We start from the raw sequence: 20124 nt of genomic DNA, 5'->3' as shown, positions 1-20124 counted from the left end.
GAACTCGCAGCGAGCTGAGACTGAATCCCCCACGTGCTCCAACAACCTGCAGAGCTCCTGCTTGGAGAAATCGCTCCTCCTTCGACATCCGCAGCCGCCTCTACCGCCTGCATGGGAACCCACCGAGAATCGGCTCTCGGCTTCCTCAAGAAAAATCCCAAACCAAATGCAAACTTACAGGAAAGGGTAAAGGAGAAGGCTGGGTCTGACTGAATTTAGCAGAGCAGCAACAGCTCCTATGAGGATAGGTTCTGTACTTCGGAAAGCACACGCACGTACAGGGACAAAACTCTACACAATATATGTGGAAAGGAACAAGGAAAACGTGGGAGCGTTTTCCTGGCAATACTCTCCCATGTCAGAAAAATGTCAGCTCTTCTAGGGCACTTGTCACCTTCCTCACAACCCTACGTTCTTCAGCAACGTAGGGCATATCCAAAGCTCCTATTGCTGTCACACCCCAGGCAGCATAAACCCACAGACAGTTTTGTTTAATTCTGTTTTGAAGTAATCTTAAGTTTTATTACTTTACAACTACTTGCAATAATGCCAGGTGTGTAAGACAAGAAATAGCCCTTTCAAGCTCCATGAAGGTATTTTATTACAATAGTTTCACTGAAGTTATAACTCACCTAGTCTTAATAAATCCTTAGTAAAACATTGCCAGCCTGTCTCACCAATGTGACTCATGCAAGTCTTGTGTATGCACTTTTTCCAGTTTAAGCAGATTTCTCAATTTCTTACATTCTAAATAGGGATTGCAAATAGATGTCAACTAAAAAGAAAGCCTGAGCAAATGACATGCGTGCTCTGTATCATGTGAAGGTTTTTGAAATCCACCTATAATTCACAGCTTACTAACAGGTATTCCCACTTGTTTCTCTTCAAAAGATAACCAAAACACATTTTATTTGTAAGAAAAGAGATTTCTGTTTTCTGTACAAGGTTAGTCCATAAGCAATTATTTGGCAACATTTTGCTTTTCTTAAGAGGAATTGCACATATTCTAATTCTTCTTTTTGGGTATTATGCAGGTACCTGGATTCAGTTAGTTCAAGCCACTGCTGACAGCCATATGTCAACATATTTATTCTAGGGATGTTCAGACATGGAGCCTGGTGTTAGGGGAACATGAATGTCTCTGCAACACTGAAAGCAGGTAAAACAAAGATGTCATTGTGCCCCTTCATGAGGAATGCATCGTATTTGTGCTACTTATGTGCACAGAGACAGAAAAGGAGAAATACCATAAAAATGGATAACTTACTAAAAGCCAACTCAGTGATCTCTGAAGGGGTAAACTCTCATACTTAAAGTACAGAGAATACATGTGCAGGGACACTCAATGCTCCTGACTCCCAAAAATCCTCCACATATGAAACAATATTCAACATGTCTTTGGGAAAACATAGTTGGAGGAAGGAAGAAAACACAATTTCACCATTCTTTCATATGTACTCTTCCCTTCTCTCTCTGCCTCCCTATACACATCCTTTTTTTTTTCTTTAATTTATTATAATAGTCTTGGTTTAAAAAGGTCTCAAAAAATGACCATTTTTGTGTCCTTCTATTAAATAAAATATCATATACACTTTCACTCAATAAAATAATACAATCTCACTGTATGCTTTATGTGACATATAGCAAAGGCAAATCAAAGGTCTGCACCTGCCCTTAAGGAACAATAGCTTTAAAAAAACAGAATACAGACAATTATAAACAAAGAACAATAAAATACCAAGATCCTGCTCACAGTCATAATATTTTTATCTCGTGTGTCAAAATTTGACTGTTAGAGGGGAGCCTACACAGAACTATCGAAGGGACTGTACTTCCACACTGCTTCTGTACCGACACTCTTACCAGACCCTTCATACCATCATCCCTCCCTCCCAGAGACCTGCTGCCTCCTGCTCCTTAACTCCCATTTCTCAACAATAACGCCGTGTAATACTCTTATTTCAGCAGCCACATGAACTACACACAAACTTAATGCCTGAAACCCGCAAAGCACAAACCTTTTAAACAAGTCTTTGGAAAAAGTGTTAAACCTGTTTGAAATGAGATGAAGCGAACAGACAATGTTAGTCCATTCAGTTATTTGAACTCAATACCTATGGGACAGAAAGCAAATTGTCTACCTTTTCCAGTCTCAGGAGCACACAATGAGCAAGTGCTTACTCATTTTGTCTGGTCCAGGCTGGCACTGCCATACTGGAAAACTGGTTACCTGGAAAGAGTCTTGGCCCCTCACACCAACAGCACAGATGCAGAGTGTGCCACCAGCACCAAGTGCCATCACTCCCCAGCACTGCCTGCGAGCTCAATTCCCCAGCTCCCACAGCTACACATGATGCCCCTGCAAACCCATTCCCCCAAACAGCCCTTTTTCTCCCTGGGCTCCAAAGAGCTACATGAAGACAAAACGCATCATGTCTCAAGCTTACTTCACTTGCAACACAAACTTGACACAGATAGCTTGAGTTGAAATATTAAACAAAAAAAAACCCAACAACCACACACCAAAAAACCCACTACAGGCTGTGGCTAATGCCATATGGCAAGAGACAACCTCTGCATAAAAAGTCCTGACATGAATAGCCATAGAAACAAGGCTAGCAACTCCTATGGCCAAATGGGAAACTGCTGTTAGTCAACTGTTTTATAGGGGGAGAGGTGTCTTATTGTTTATACTGCAGACAGCAAAATAAAAACAGGCAAGAAAAACCCAACACAAAAAGCTACCCCCACTCAGAGTTTATTAATTTCTCCCCCTCAGGTTGCTTCAAGTAGCTGATGCTAGATCACAACAGAGTGAATCAGTGATTTTAATGCTCATATAGTGGGAGGAAAAAAGCAGGTTTACAGGACAAAATAAGAAATCCTTAACTCAAATTCTGTTAGTGTGGTTGGGTGGAGAAAAGCAGAAGCATGTTTGTTTTTTGTTTGTTGCTTGTTTTTTTTTAATTAAAAGGTGGGGGATTCTTCTTATAACTTTGTTCATGGCAAGCATACTAACTTGTCCTGTTAAGAGGTGCTGTGGCCTCTGCTTGCCTCCTTACTTCACACTGAAACTTGGGTTCAAGTAGGCTTCTCAGTCTTTTTAAGTTGTTAGATCTGTTTCCTGAAAGCACCTAACAAATAGTAAAAAGTCTATCCAAACAAAGCTTAATAAACGTGCATTATAAGCCATCTTTATATACATATAAAACTATACATGTATATACATACACAATTACAAAAATCTCAATTTGTTTACTCTAAAAAGTAGTTCTGATAAATACAAAAGCAGTCACACTCCCTACCTAAAAAGAAAGTACACTGAATATCTGTTAAAAAAAAAACCAAAAAAACAACAAAACTACTCAGATTCATTAAAGTGACAAACAGGTTTTTATATCAATTCTGTTAAAAGGTAATGAATTTCTAGTATGTATTACAAGGCACACTGATGACAGTTACTGTACTTTACTAGAAGAGCCATCAGTTTATGAACCAAAGTTCATCCTGATATCTTACAGAAAAATGGAGAATGGTTTAAAATACCAACTTGTTAACAAACATCACCACTTTTTATTTCTACACTGATCTGGACAGCAAAAAACTTGGAGAAAACGTTATTGCTCCAATTTCAGACCCAATTCAGCAATTCAAGCAGACAAAGCCTGGCTAAGCCACAGGCAAACTGCAGTAATACTTCTCTTTGTGTTGCCTCATTATTTAATCCCAGACCTGGATAAAAGCACCCTGTACTACCACTCAGAATAGGGGTTTCCCATAAAATTTAGACAAAGAAAAATTTTCCTTAAAGCTCACGCAAGACACAATGGTTGGCTCCTAACTGCACCTTCCCCCTTTCATCTTGCACATACAACACACCAAAGTAGCTGCTTTGGAGAGGTGTTTTAGCTCAGCGTTCAAGATGAAAATCTGGCTGCTGGATTACCACACAGATCCCTCTGTGCCCATGATCAAATTTCCTACCAGTGCTTGCAAAACATCAGATTTGCTTACTACTTTCCACCAGGATGAAGGATCCGAAAGCTGCCTCTGGGGCCAGGACAAACCACAGCTCCCACCCGAATGACTGGGTACAGGGCTGCCCTCTCCTTGCACAATTAACTCAAATACTCTAAAATTTAGAGACTGGATATTTGTGGACAGGATAGGATAGCTCAAGAAGCACAACCAGATTATTTATATCAGCACATCCAAGTTACACCACACAAAATAGCTAAATAAACCAACGTAAGACAGACTGTAGTCCTTATGTTTGTGTAGATTGGCCAAACAGTAAGTTTTCACTTATTACCTTCAAGATTTCAATTTGACAGCTCTTCACATCACTAATTACACTAAAAGCTTATATTAATTATTTGTAAATTCCCTTGAGTGGTCCATAAAGACATTTTAAAAATAAAATTCTAAATATTCTGCTATTTCCATGTAAATGTTGAATTTGTCATTCAAAAAACTTTCATTTTCCAGGTGGTGTTAATGAGAGGAGGCTCTTACAAATCTTTTTAAATTCAATTATTAAGCACTGCATTACATTTAATGGCAAGTTCTACTATTCTTTAGGAGAATGGGCTTTCATTTACCTTTGTGGCTTCTGACACATCAGGTCTTTTCTCTTTCTCTATGCTGAAATTATTCAGAGAAACAAATGTGGGGCTTCTTTGGGGGTTAGTTTTGGGTTTGGTTTGTTGTGGTTTTTTTTTTCCCTGTTTGTTGGGGCAGGGTGTGGGGAGGTGTTTGTTTTTTCTCTGAATGCCACAGTTTCTCTTTCCCCTCCTTCTCCTCCTCAAAGCAGGGGCCTATATTCCTTAAATAATTGTACGACTGAGCTTAGTTTGTTGACCAAACATTTCAGAGCTATGGCCACTTATCATTTTATTCTCCCACCCCACCACTAACTTCCAATTAATTGGGTTGTGGATAACAGTAAAAACACTCAGAAGGTATATGAAAGACTGAAAACAACATCTTTAGATGTAAAAGGGTTTCTAGAGATGCAAAACAAAGTATATTTTAAATTCTAACTGTATGAATTAGTAATCGCCTAAAGATGGGACACAATGCTCATCTTTTCTCTCTCTTTCCCATCCCTCCTTTGCCTCAGTCACTGAACTAGCTAAAGGCTTCTTCCCTTCCCTCACCTGTTTTCTAGTGCCCACAGGGGCTCTGCTAATTGAAACAGTCAATATTTCCATTACAGACTAACAACAAAGTTTTCCTCCACCTGTAAGAAGCTGCTGTAGACTGAAACTTGCATATGATGCCCCTGCAATACATGCCCAAGTTGGGGCGGGGGGTGGAGGGGGAAGAACACTAAGATGGGGAAAGAAAAAGATTTATTTTTTTTTTCCAGTGAATTCAGCTCCTTTTAAAGTACCTAAGAAGGAGAAAGAGCTGGTGTAGGAGACTTCAGGATCCTTTTTACTTCATGTTTGAAGAAAAAAAAATACCAAGGCTCTAATAATTAAAAAGCCAACAAGATCCTTCATCCCACAAAGCAGCTACTGGATATGCCCTCACAGTGCTTTTACTTTGCACGCCTTCCCTACTACCACCACTTACACGTTTTGCACATTAGTTAGAAACCTGATGGAAATAAGTGACACGGATACCATGTACAATGTGAACGTTTTGGCCACTTTTTTTGTATGGGAGATACAACACCAGTTTAGATCTTAACAATAGCTCAGTGATTTACCCTTCTCAGACTGAAGTATCCAAATAAAATTAGCAGCATTGATAGACAAACTTGGTAGCCACCACATTGCTGTGACCAACTTTCTCAGCCAGGAGCCTGTATTTGCAGAAGACATCGGAAGTGCTCTCCAGATTCCTCACACTGCAACCATAAACTGTGAGTCTAACTTGTTTTGGTCTCTTTGGTTGGGCTCAAGTGAAAGTATGGCTGCTCATACTCAGTTTCAAGTCACTGTATGCTCCAGATTATCTAGTCAAATTCAATTTTGGTCTGTGGGTGGGGAAGCAAAATAAGGCTTGAAATAAAACAGAAGGAGTTGCTCCCCCTATACACTTATAGCATGTAACTGAAAGACCTCTGTCACACAAGAGAGCAGCAAGCCTCTGTTTGCTACCTTTTTTGCAATTAAGTATCTGATTTAAACCTTTCAGACAGATCAGGGTACTTAGCTTAAACTGAGAAAGATGTTAGGGTGGTGTAGGACCCCATCCCATCACACACTGCTCCGCTGCCTCTTAAGACAACCTGGTTTCCTACCTCTCACTACTAAAAAAGAATAAATTAAAGGCCAATTCCTAAAATTATCTCAGTAAACTAAGATTTCTGTGGGGTTTGGGAAATGGAAACATACTGAAACACTCGTACTGCTGAAAGCACCATCTGACTCCAAAATTTACATGCTATAACTAGAAAAAAGTTTAAAATCTTGCTTAGTCTGATTTTAAGAGTAAGCATGTAACTTCAGCTAACAGTCAAAATTTTAAGTCTCTTACGTATTATAAAAGGACATTAACAAGAGTAAACTATTTCATTTAGGCAATTGTCAATATAATAATATTAATAAATTTCTAGTACTTAAAAGAACAAAAACTATAAGCAGTGAACAAGAGCACAGAGTAAGTCAACACTTTCAAATGTACAGTCACACATTTCAGGCTCTTTCCAGTGTTTAAAACCACTCTTAAAGAATGTAGAAGGTGTGTGCATGTACATGGACATGCATCCATGGCTTTCACTCTGCATTCATCCTGACTGAAACTTCCATTTTTATTACTTTTTTTCAGAAAAAAAATGTAAATGACAGCTTTGGAAGAGGACAGCTTTATAATGACATGATAATCAAGCATTTAAAGGGTACACTATGCTTATCACCTGATGTTCTGGCAAAGCCTAACAAAGACCTGCAATTAGCCTGCTCATGTGAATAAGGTAGGTTGTTGCTTTGGCTTTGTTTTTTGTTGTGTTGTTTTTTTTTAATAAAATATTTCCTCATTACTACTTTCCACTCTCCAATCTCAAGAAAACCCAACTAAACTTTTAAAAGCAGTAGCCAAATAGCTTCTTTTACATCTTCTAGACCACACTAACAGTCATAGATTAAGTAGAATACTTCATCAGTGCTTCAACAGAAGAAATGTCAAATTTACTGTACATTTCCTATTATTTTACTTCAAAATAAGAAAGTTTTTCCATCTCAAATTTTCAGTATATTAAAGCTTATTGACACAAGTTAAAAAAAATACCAAACACATAAACAAAACCAGAAGCTTTAAAATATAAACTGATGTACATGATAACTAAGACACTACACAGATACCAATTCTCACTTCGATGCTCCAGTAATTATTTTACTAGGATACTTTGTTGAACTAATTGAATACCAACAAGAAGAAATAGCACTTAAGTGCTGGGCCTTGTTAATGGCAATTCCATGTGGCCTTAAAACTGATTAAGCAGCCTGAAGCAGATGAGATGTAACACCTCTACCAGAGGAGTGCTAGAACGTGTGGGTTTTGCACAATCACCACGAAATAGTTTTCCTTCCTTTCTCTGACCGTGTTAAAACCCAGAAGTCATAGGAAGTGACCAGTTTGCTGTTTGGCTTTGTCACTTTTATGCCGAACGTCACCAGATGCAGAATAAAAAATAAAAAAAAATAAAGAATCCCACAAAAAAACCCAAAAAACCAAAACAAAAGAGAAAAATTCACATAATTTTTCAATACTTAAATCACTTTAAAAAATAAACAAATGTTGCTCATGATTTTCAGACATTCTAATTTATTTTAAGTATTTTTCTCTGAAGAGTTCTCCACACACAAAAAAAAATGAAATCTTATTCAATTAAACAAAAATTGTGTGAGCAAATAAACCAAATAAAATTATTTCATAGCTGTACTTAGAGGAAAAAGCTACACGTTATTTAGAGAAACTATATAGTCTCCCCTCAAAAAGTTTATAGCCTCAAAACATAGAACACACCACCTTTCAATTGGGATGTGGAGCTAAATAATATACACACTTTTCACACATACACAGTATTTCCTACATTAAGTTTTGATCTAAAGACATGTTATCGGGAAAATGTAATGTTTCAATTAATGTGTTTTAAGAAGCTTTATAAATAAAGTAGTAACAACCATACAAAGTTTTCTATTGTCAACAAAGCTTATTTTATCCTGTTTTATGGAGCAATAATTTTGATCACGGTAAATACACCTACACTAGTAAATGCACATTCAGAGTAAATATTTTGTACTACCATAATTAACACATCACATCTTGTGCATAAAGAGTCTTATGCATTTTTTTTATATTTACTTAATAGAAATACTGTTAATTATATCTTCCATTAAGCTTCATTTTTAAGATTTATCAAAACAACCTTTGGTGCTCTTGTCATAGCAGCTAAGATCAGAGCACGCAGGCTTTACGTAGTGTACAGTACAAAAGCAGCTCCTGAGCTTTCGTGCCAGGCCTTGATGAAAACCTTAGAGTATCATTTAATTCTTTTCAACAGGAAAAGTCAACAACTAAAATTCAATTATTTAAAACTTTAAAATGTTGGAACATTTTAATTTTACAATTGCTTTCAAAGGCAAGCTATGCTTAAAAACCACTTCCATATAAGAGGTGTGTGTTTTCCTTAGTAACCTTCTTTAAATTAATTATTTCATACTAGACAAGACTGTTGCAATTTTAAGAAGTGACATAATAAAGCAATCATTGGATAGCCACTATCACCTTTTAAATAACTGCATTATTTTTCATTGTTTTTCCACAGAAAACAGAATATGTGCCTGTTTTGAGGCTGCCATGACAGCGAGCTTTGACTTTTTCACTGTCAGTGTAGATTTAAACACACTGTTATGATCAGAGAATAAAAGATAGATTTTATATATCTGCATGGAAAACTAGTCTTTACACAGTGTAGCATTTAACATTAACATTGTTTTAGTTCATGTCGTATTAAATCAAGCTAAATTGAAAATCTGGATTAGTTTCAAAGTAGAGAAAAGGCCCGTATCATGCTACAGCTAACCAGTTAATTCGTAAGTATAATTTGCAAGTTCATCATCAAAGTCAATGTTGTTTACACTTAGTAACTTGTAGTTTTCAGACACATAGTGCTTTGCTAGGTATTTAATATTAAGATTAGGAACAAAGTGCATGTGAAGGATTATAATTTTGACCAAGTTTAATAAATTATTTAGTAGTTAATTACTTCAAATTTAGTCTGTATACAGATGTGTAAACTTATTATCGCACCAAGACAGTAATTACTGTCTTCTTATTACAATAATATTGTGCTAATTTGTTAACAGAGATACCTAGATTAGGTGGTACCTGCTCCCACTAGTAGATCAAGTTGCTTTTACTTGTGAGCATAGATTAGCATAGTTTAAATACAGCTTTCAAAGCTTTGAAATCCAACTATTCCATCTGCATATAGATATGTCCAATAATTGAGGCTTTAAGAACACTTTAAAGAAATAAAGAGAAGGAATAAGCTAAAAATACCCATTTACCAAAAAAAAAGATTTAAAAATCAGCATAAGACTATGATGCTATAAGATAAATATTCAACCCCTGAAAGAAGTCATCCTTTTGAGGAGCTACTAATCATTTTCTGCTAACACTACTGTTTGTATGTCTTCTTCATTCATCTCCCTCACCATCACCCCCCAAAACTTCAAACTATGCTGGCACCAGCTTCGTGCCTAGTACTGGACTACACAATAACAGACAACCACCAGTAACAACCAGAACTGGAGCTACCAAAACTCCCCAAACAATGCAATCACTCCCTCCCTCTCCTCCCCCAAACCTCAAAGACATGCTTTAATAGTTTGTAACCACATGCACGTTATCCACAGAGTGCAAGGAAAGTTCACAGAGCTAGATGCTATAGAAAGAAAGGAAACAGGTCAGGGCACCTGCTCTGCCCCCCAAGGCAGACAAAGCTCTCCTCATCTAGCCCAGGTCCCTCAGGTAGGGCACACACCACAGCCACCTACAGAAAAACAGCACTGCTCAGGCACCATTTTTCCCTCAGAAACAACCAGGGCTTCATTGTGGTGAAACATGACTAAGTATTGGACAGACTTTTCCATGCCTTGCCTTTTCTTTCCCCCTCCTTTTTTTCCTCTGAAGGGTACCACCCAAAATGATACACCCAGTGACACAAGCCAGCACTACTAAGAGTAGCTTTCTGGAATACAGAACCACATGTCATTACCACCACCACACCATAGCTAAAGAGTTAAGATAGCTCAAGCTTACTTTCATTTGCAAAGCCATTTTGAAAAGCTGCAGTACAAAACACAGCCCTGCTGTGCAGCAGGAGACTGACGTAACCACACGTGCAGAGCTGGATCTGTACTGCCGTTCATGCATTCAGAACTGGCATTTCCATGTTAGGATGCTGAACTCCATCCAACGTATGCAAAACCACCAACAGTCACAGCAAGTGAACTGTAGGAACCAGGTGATGTGAGCAAAGGGGCCAGGAAGAAAAGAAATGTAATTAGGCTCGTTATTTGCCACAGATGCAAGCAACAGCCAACCATGGAAAGTGAAGGAAATTTTGTGATTTTACTGCAGCTAGTCAAACACAAAGGTAAGGCAGTCTTTAACTCAATCTGAAAGATTGGAGGGCTCTACAAATTGTAATGATAAATCTTCTAAAGCTTTTCCCAAGAGCACTTTCAAGGAGTGATGTGTAACATCAACTCTATATGGATTAAACACGTTACATACCTGAAACGGTGATTTTGCTCATGATTTGGGTTTAATTGAATATTTGTCATCAAATCCAGTTGTACAAAGGGTGTGTACTCCACAACTTTTACCTGAAGTTTACAGTTCTGTTTAGTGCAGATTTGGGGATATATTTACATGTCAATAGTCACTTCTTGTTTAAGATAGCAGCCAAGTTTGCTGGGATTTTTGTTTGTTTGTTTGTTTTGGCCTTTTTTTTGAGCAGGGATGTTTTTAAGAAAAATAATTTAATAGAATAAGCATTTGTGTGCATCTTTAAATGAACCAGTATTAGCAGTACGAGAGCAACTTTACACCACTGCTACTGGACATCAGCAGTAAACCCTGAAAATCAATTTAATTATGCGCGCACAATATTAAAAACATATTTGCTATGACTCTAAGAGCATTTGATTTATTTTGTACAGGTTATTAAAATCCACTTAAATACCTGGCCTGTGTTACTAAATCTACAGATCACATTAAACTACGTGCTTACCTTCTCTTAGTGTGTATTTGGAATTGAAAGATAACTTGAATTTGTATACAGCTTTAAACACCTAGTATCCCTGAAAGTTGTGCATATCTTAAGAGTATCCTACATCAACTTTTCTGTGCAGGTGCGAAGTTCATACAATCAAGCAACAAAATTAAATATTCTTTTGTTAAGGTCAATAGGAGTACCTCCTGGTTAGCAACCACAGTTTTTAGCTATTTGTCACCAAGTAATGCTGCTGCCCACCACCACCTAGGACTTGCTTAAATAACCAAACTTCTATCAACAAGAAAGCTCACCACATAAGAACTCTCATTAATCAGCACCAGCACCCACTGTGATCAATACCACTAAGAGACACTTAGTATCGAATCCCTCTCACTTGACCCTGTCAAATAACTCCCTCCACACACCAGAGCACTGGTTTTCCACAAAGAAAGATGTGGATCATTCATGGATCCAGTCTCCTCAGCATTTTTTTTCCTTTACAGCACAGTAGTACACATCTGTAAACAGAGCAACACCTCGATTGCAGGGGGAGCCTGTGTAAGCTACTATACAATTAGCAAACTCATCTGAACCAATATTTCAAATTCAGTAACAATATTCTCCAAGACGTAAACAAATCGATTTTAGTTATTTTTTTCTAATCACTACCCACTTTAGGTTGCCGCAAAACTTCCACTGCAAAATAATTTAAAGCATTTTTATCAGAATTTTAACTCACATCAGGGAAATACATGGTTTACATTATAGTGTAGTTCATTACTTCGGGTTAAACTACTACTTAAATTCCTCAAACATCCTACAGATTGTTTTTCAAGTACTGCCCTAGAGACACATTGTTTTAAAATTTTTACTCTAGATGTAGGAGGAAAAACTGAACAATTCTTCCACAATAACTAGGAGGCCGCCATCAGATAGTGAATCTCCTCTATAGGTATAAACCAAATGCACTCTAGCACCAAAAATACACTTCTGGATGATCGATTATTTAAAACAACAACAACACCACCACACTTGTGTCTTTTGCCTTTGCTAGACAGTATGTGCATTTCCCCTGTCAAAGCTGGGGCAGCTTTGCAAACTCAGTTTCTCAAGAGCCTCCCTGCAGCATGGCAAGGACTTCCTCAGAGGGCAGGGGAGAAGGGGCAGGATGAAAGCTGAATGGGACAACAGCAGAGTTCAATTCACTCAAGGGTTTCCCCCCCAGCCTCACTTTGTCATAGTCATCCTGCCCTGTTTATTGCTAGAAAATTGCAGTCCTGCCTTGACCCATGCATGCTAGATACTTAACAGAATTCCAAACCCAAACAGCTTCTTACTTCACCCCTAACTGCTATTTCACATCAGCCTTCAGGAAAGCAACAAGTTACCCAAGTAACAACTTAAGATTACCTTTTCTCCAAGAGAAATTTTTATTCAAACAGAATAGAGTTCCCTCTAACTGGAATTTTCATTTCTGCACTACAGTATTTAAGGTTCCCTTAAGGTGAAGCAAGCTCCATTTTTCAGGAAAAAAAAAGTGGGACCTATACATATAACATTTAAAATTTAAATGAATTTACTAAAACAATAAAGCACTTCTATTTCCACAAAGGGGAAAAATGTATTAGACACATGGTGCAGACTACATATTTTAAAATAGCGTTCCTTAAGTTCAACTGAGCATGAAAATTAATCTTTCAAAAGTGAACAATCAGCTCCAGTTGTGTTCAAGTGTACTAGTACTAACAAAAAAAACAAACACCCCACAACTTAGTACTTTTATAAGTTCTCCACATATTTTCAGATGGTCTTCTCTTAAACTGCAAATTGTTTTATGGTAATATAATCTTTTACAATGCATGTGCATATACATATATGTGAACACATACACTTTCTCCTTGAAACATTTGAAGTTATTTCTCACCAATCAGACTACAGGCACAAAACAATAAAGACACCAAAAAAATTAAAATGGAGTCAGGCCCTACCCAGCTGAAGACCTTTCATTTCAAGACATTTTTGTTTCTTTGGGTATGGACTAAGTATTGAAGAGTCTTATCCCTCTGACTCATTGTTATCTGTGTTATTACCCAAATTTTCACTCTATTAAAAAAACCAGAATGCCTCCTTTTACGTGTTAGAGCCAGTTTTCTGTCCAGATTTACAAAAGGACAGTTTTAGCTGATGCTGATTCCACTGCACCATGAAGAGGCAGGCAACAGGGGAGACACATTGCTGCTAAGGTTACATTGCACAGAAGACTGCTTTTATCCTACAGATTTTTCTTGTGGCAGCTGCCATGATAATACACCTCAGCAAAATCACAAATAATATTATGATTTATATCTTCCATTTTGAAATTTCAACACACTTGCAGAAAAAAACCTGGAAAACACCACCTTGCTTTGCCCTACATGTAGAGTATTTTAACATTGAGCCCAATATTGACCATAGTAACAAACTTTACTTGCTAAGTATCCCATTACAAATATAAATATTTTCTTCTTGGTTAAATGTGTGCATCTTTCAACACATACTCACAAACCAATACTGCGGATCTGGAAAGAAGGAAAACCAAGAGAGAATACAACATTATAATTTTTTGTTAGTTACCTGAAATGTGGCCATGAGCAAAGGAGCTCTTGCTCCCACACAAACTTTTTTAAGTAAAATTACTTTTTCTAGGTGACAAGAAGGAACAACTGCCACTGAAGCACCCACGTGGACTAACATGCTCACAGAAGCTGGGTAGCACCAGTAAGCACTGGGCTTGCGCTGATCTCCCCAGCACACCCCAAACCCAGACACCCAGGAAGATTTTGGATAGTATGTTCAACATTTTATTTATTTGGACAGCAAATGTTAGACATATACAGCAAAGATGCAGTATGGGAAGGAATACAAGTGCATACCCTTGACATGCTGAGGAAAAGGAAAAACGGATGGAAGCCTCAGACTGAAATTATTAAATAACGCACAAGTATTTCTGGCAACAATATCACATTTGTAGATGAGATGTGGAAAATGAAATACGGAAAAGTTATGGGCTTATCTTAGCTTTCAAAAGCAATTAGCATATAACTCAACATATAATTCTATACTCCACCATTCAAGATAAAGAATGGACTGACAAGCAAGAAACATTTTGTTTATGAAAAGAAAATGACAGAACACACATTAGAGAGAACCATCTTGAAACACTCTGGGACTACAAAAACTTCAATGTCACGAAGTGCATTAACTCTCTTCAAAATTCTCCCTCTAAAACATGAAAAGTTATTGTCCTTAGATTTTACAGCATTTAATTTTTGTGCCCATTCTCCACCTATTTACTAATTCTGAATAGTTAAATTCCAATAACAAATTTCACTCTTAAGTTACAAGGAAAAGAAATCCTGTGTCATTATTGCACTGTGCTCATCTCACTGGATTCATGTAAGAATAAAATCAGCAGAAAAGTGTCTTTAAGTGTGCTTCATGGCACTATGTGTTACCAAAATCCCATGACAATAAAATTCTAAAAACTATGATGACATTAAGGAGAGGAGTAGGTTTAAGGAGCAAAAAAAATCTTTGTGAGGTTCCCTGAAGAGCTAGCCCTGTCCGTGGTTAAGTATTAGGTGTATTTTAATTCTGCCTGGGTCCCTCTCTCATGGTCATTATAGGAAGCTTCAAATTTTCTGTTAGATAGAACAATTTTTTAGGTCAAAACTAAGCATTTGAAGTCCACCCAGTAGCTAGTCAGAAGCCATAAAAGGACTCCAGCATTGTAGAGTTCTATGCTCTGCACTTAAAAGAGCAACTGACACAAACACAGCCCCATTTTACAAAAAAACCAAAACAAAACAAAAAAAACCACACACCAAAACACCACCTTCAAGGTCTCAAAAATTTGGAACATGTTATTACCCCATGCTTGAGGGGGGAGAAAGGGGAGAAATTAAAAAAAATGTAAAACATTCCCTGATTATATTTTACTACCCTTTAATTACACTTGCAAAGTGTTATTTTTTTTTAATCCACCCCTTCAAAATTGAACATATCTATGCACAATTTAAGGTTCACTACAAGTATGTTCTCAGGGTACCTTCTGTAAGGGGAAGTTACGAAAAAGAAAACAGGACCAACCTTTCGCGACACGTGTTTAGAGCTGTGTTTCATATACTCCAGCTTATTTTTAAAAACTGCAACAAGAAAGGTTGTTGTACAGGTTTTATTCAAACAGTAAGAGGAGTTATAAAAATTAAACTCCCAACAAAATAACTCTTAAACTGGGTGGTGAAAAAATCTGCTCTTGCCATAATGAGTTGGTGTCTATGTAGGAATCACCACAATTATCCAAGTTTGTTTCCACTCTAATTGTAAGCTTTCAAAAACTTTAAAAGAAAAAACTAAATTTCCTGTTCACATTTGCAAAAATAAATGTGGAAGCTCAATAAAACCCCAAAATCATCATGCAAAGTTTTGGTCCTTCACTCTCAAAAACATTCCAGTTGGACCCAGGCATGGTCCTCCACCTCTTCTCACAGAAAAGAACACAAAGACAGCTAATAAATGACAGATTTTCTATCAGATCTTCTTGCATTCAGCATATTTCTCCTTGCTTGATATTTACAGAAGTAAAACTAAAAATCAATGCCTCTACATTATTATTTTTAATAACTATGACTATTGTAGCCACCATACATACTTAAGCCTTATGAAGCCATTTCCCACAGCCATAACACACAAGACACAAGCCCTCATTATACTGAAAATTAGCAACACAATCCAATGCCCATCCAACAGCATAACATTCACCTCAAGAGAGGTCGTTGTATGAGGGATTTCAGGCCCATTTTTTTTTTAATACCTCAGTATTAGAGGTGAAGCATGGCTGGCAGGTCAATGCATCCCCTATAGCACAGCTCATCACCAGACAGCACTACCCGCAAGGCGTACCTTCACTACCCTCTTCATCTACTCCTCTCCTGGATAAAGAGTGTGATTTATTTTTTTTTTCCTCAACTGAGAGCCCTAAAGGTGGAAAAAAAAACCCAAACAACCACCTTCTAATTGGAAATACACCTCATCGTTACCACAGTTGAGGGGTTGTGAGCATTTTAGGCATCTGAAGGCCCCAGAAGCAGGCATGGTGGATCACGTCTGGGTGGGTAACCCAGCTGGACATGGGAGCTCAGCCAGGAGGCACATCCCCAGGTGCCCAGAGTTAGCACCTGCCCTCCCCCCTCATCACACACAAGTGACATCAGAGCCATTTGAATAATCAGATTTCAGCATACATCGCCTTGTGAGATACCAGCTGCTCTTGGATTGCTGCAAGGTAGTACACGAAGCCCTGTGACACAAGTTTCATGAGCACAACTGCACATGCATTATGAACTGCCACCATCCTCCTCCATTGTTGCTCTGCAAGAGAAAAGCCCCTCTAAGTAGCAATTGTGACTAACACTGCCCCACCTTCCCTTGAAGAGCATGACCAGCCATCAGAATTATTACAATGCTTTCTCCAACTTCTATATGAAGAGACCTAAACCTTTAAATATTGCAATAGGCTTCCTCCACACTGAGGGGTCTGAATGCAGAAACGCTGCATTCCTCTGGCATTCCCTTGAGATTTCAGTAGTAAGTCAGGAATCTACTCTGAGCTTATTAAACACTTTGCACCTCCCCCAGAATAATTATCCACCTTCCATCAAGGAAACCTTGACCAGGCCCCTTCTTTCAACTGCAGCATACCCCCTTGTCTGTTTTTAAATGCTTCCAAGAGGGAGGGAAAGGAGAAAGCCACACACTCTCCTTTTCCTTCCACAGCAGGTAGGAAGATAATTTTGTAAACCTGGGTGTGTCCCCTTCAAATCTGAAGATCCATCAAAAGCTGGAATGCAGTGACTACTGGACCCTGAATAAGAAGCCAGGCACACACCACTGTTTTCTGGATTCAGCTCAACTTTACAGCAACCCTAGCTGACACCACCTCTTGACCTTCTTTTATGTTATGAGGATATGGATTACCAAACCCTTACCCTTTCCTCCCGTGCACCTCAGCCACTTCTGGAGAAAGATACCCACAAACTACCTTTAAGAGTGATAATATACACACTCTTAAAAAAAAAAATCATATCTCAGGAGGTTGTGAGGAGGGGAGCTAGGACTCTCCATGAAGCAGCCTCACAGCAGCAGAGGTCAATACCATGTATTGAATAATTTCAGTGTGCTACAAAACAACTTTTGCTCTTATGAAGTAATCATTTGACCAAACTATCAATCGTACACTCAAGCTGAAAGACTGACTTTTCATATCCACTTTCTTTTTTTTTTTTTTTTTTTTTTTAAATGGAGCCACTGCTCTGATCGTTGTCTCTTAACTCCAGGGTACAGGGCTGGCTGGAAAGCATTCCCCAGCCTTGCAGCATGCAAACACACTGGGTGGGCCTGGTGAGCAGCACACACCCCCCACCCCAGCGGCCTCTGACACCTTTCCCATGGATAAAGAGATACAAAAACTTCAAAAAAGTTACTTGGAAAGCATCTGAGTAACCAGCTTCACCAAAATCCTCAACATATGAAAACTGTGTTTTTACACGTCTCTTACAACTCTAAGTATGCGCCCAGTAAGCAATGTTTAGAGACATGGAAAAAATCTCCAGCTTTTTGTGCCCCCCACCAAAAAATAACTATTAGACATGCAATAAAAGGGACAAGAGAGTTACTTTTACATATGGAGGCCGCTGAATGAATTTTAAGTGGCTTTCTATATTTGATTTTGGGAGAGGGAGAGCGGAAACAAAGGGGAAGGAAGTGCAGTTATGAGAAATGCAATTTAATTCTCTGTTAAACAGCATTATAAATCTGAACTATATCTGATACATTCTAACATGATACCACACAACTGGTGTTTTAACAAAAAAAAAAAAGGGGGGGGGGCTTTGGGAGAAACAACATGGATATACTGATACAATTACATTTGCAATTTTTTTTCAGTATTATACCTATATGTAGGCAACATATGCGTAGAAAAGTGTTTAAGTTCAGTGCAGAATTCTTTTCAACAAGTTACAGACAGATGTGTGCTCCTGATAACTGCCAATTCACAGGCAAATTCACAGACATGCTACCCAGTATGAAGAATGGACTTTTACACCAGTTCAGCTCATAGCTGAAAGAACAGGAAAATACTTCTAAACCCATTAGGCAATGATTAAATAAAATGTTGAGGGCCACCAGGGATTCAAAATGTACCTTTATGAGTGAAATTAACTTGTTTTTAACAGCATATATAGAATGCTACTTGTGTACGCTTAAGCCTAATAAGCATGGTAATAAATTTACTTATCAGAGACTAACAGAAAATAATCAGCTTTTACATAGCATGGAATTCTCTCTTTAAATCTAAAAAAATATATCCCCCCTACAAGAGTATTTGTATGTACACAAAAGATCTGAAATATAGACTACTGTAAAGCAAAGCTATACACCTTGCATAATAAGTAAGAGCACACACAGCAAATTAATTTCCAATGAAAAGCATGAAATAAATACAACCATGAAGCATGCTACAGAACTGTTCCAGAGATGGGTTCCCTCTTCCCTTAACTAGAGCAAAAATCCTCCACACTTTCTCAAGTGAAGCTTTTCTTTAACACTAAATAGTAATTAAACTTCAACTCTCAAAATACCAAGCCATCAAGACAGCCATTTACGTTTCCAAACCAACTACTTTAAAGAGTGCACGTTTAAAAATAATCCTGAAATAGTAGAATCACCTTTTAACAGAGTTACACAGACATACTTCCCAGATTGAATAATGGAGTACAGGAACAAGCACGTGGAAAGTTTGATCTATTTTGCCCTTACTCTCTAGTGTATGCCAGGTTTTCTAGAATCTAAATATCTGTGAAAGAAACAGGCTGAATTGCTATAGGCAGTATAAATACTACCCTGCTTCATTGCAAGTATTACTTCTGTACATGAGGCCCAACAAAATTACTACCTTGCAAAAATTAAACAGACGTTTAGAAATTAAGGATGCATAAATCATGTCCTTATTGGGAAGAAGTCATCCTGCTGCTGCTTCTACAGACCAGCTCAAAATAGTGATGAAAAATCCACTCAAGTACAGATGAGATTTCTATTACATGCCTCTAAAACGCTGCAGACTCCAACATAGCAGAATAAATATATAATATATATATATATAAACCAGTATATTAACAAGATGCTTTTTGTTGCTGGAGCAAAGCTCATGTGTTTGCCCGTCACACAGGTCATGACACCACATTTCATTTCCTGCTAACACCCAGATTTTAACTCTTCTCACAGAACTTTAAATTTTAAAATCTTCACAATCATTTGCCATCGAATCTTAACAACTTGCTACTCCCACCAAAAAAAAAAAAAAAGCTTTATAAAAAAAATAAAAAACACCCCAAAAAACAAAAATAAATACTACCACTGCTGCCCAGCCAAGATACTACATCAGAATTACATGGAGTGGTTCTAGAAAACCCCCCGGGCCAGCACAGTGTGTGTGCCTGTGGGCTTAAGAAAGCGGTTCATTTATCTACCAGGAAAAGAAAGACAAACCTAAGCAATTTTCAAATTGCTTTTCACCGGGTAACTGAGGGGGGGAAAGAACAAAAATGAATTACCTTTGCCTTTTAGGGACCGAATGTTCAACTTCTATGAGTTTCCCGTGCAGCTCCACTTTACCTGCAGAAATAAACAGAAAGCGGAAGATATCTGAGCGCGGCCGCACGTTCCCCGCCAGCCCGTCTCCCGGCGCGGGTTTGCGGGAGCGTGAAGAAGGAAAGGGGAGCGCAACACGTTAGCCCATCACCCCCCGGCAGCGCGGGCAGCGGCGGAGCGGGGACCGGCGCCCGACA

The 20124-nt window shown here is 38.1% G+C and overlaps 1 protein-coding gene across 1 annotated transcript in view; it reads right to left on the bottom strand.

The window, feature by feature from the left end:
• The window catches only part of IGF2BP3 (insulin-like growth factor 2 mRNA binding protein 3), a 117063-nt gene extending 97113 nt beyond the window's left edge, over positions 1 to 19950 (bottom strand). Inside the window, exon 1 of the mRNA XM_010007584.1 lies at positions 19891 to 19950. The gene's annotated coding sequence lies outside the window, so the exon portion shown is untranslated. The remainder of the gene's footprint in view (positions 1 to 19890) is intronic.
• Between the last annotated feature and the right edge of the window lie 174 nt (positions 19951 to 20124).

The sequence above is a fragment of the Chaetura pelagica genome, unplaced genomic scaffold, assembly GCF_000747805.2.
Source record: "Chaetura pelagica isolate M959 unplaced genomic scaffold, ChaPel_1.0 scaffold10, whole genome shotgun sequence".
Lineage (NCBI taxonomy): Eukaryota > Metazoa > Chordata > Aves > Apodiformes > Apodidae > Chaetura > Chaetura pelagica.
Note: the sequence above shows the minus strand (reverse complement) of the source record. Positions and strands in the feature narration are given on the sequence as shown.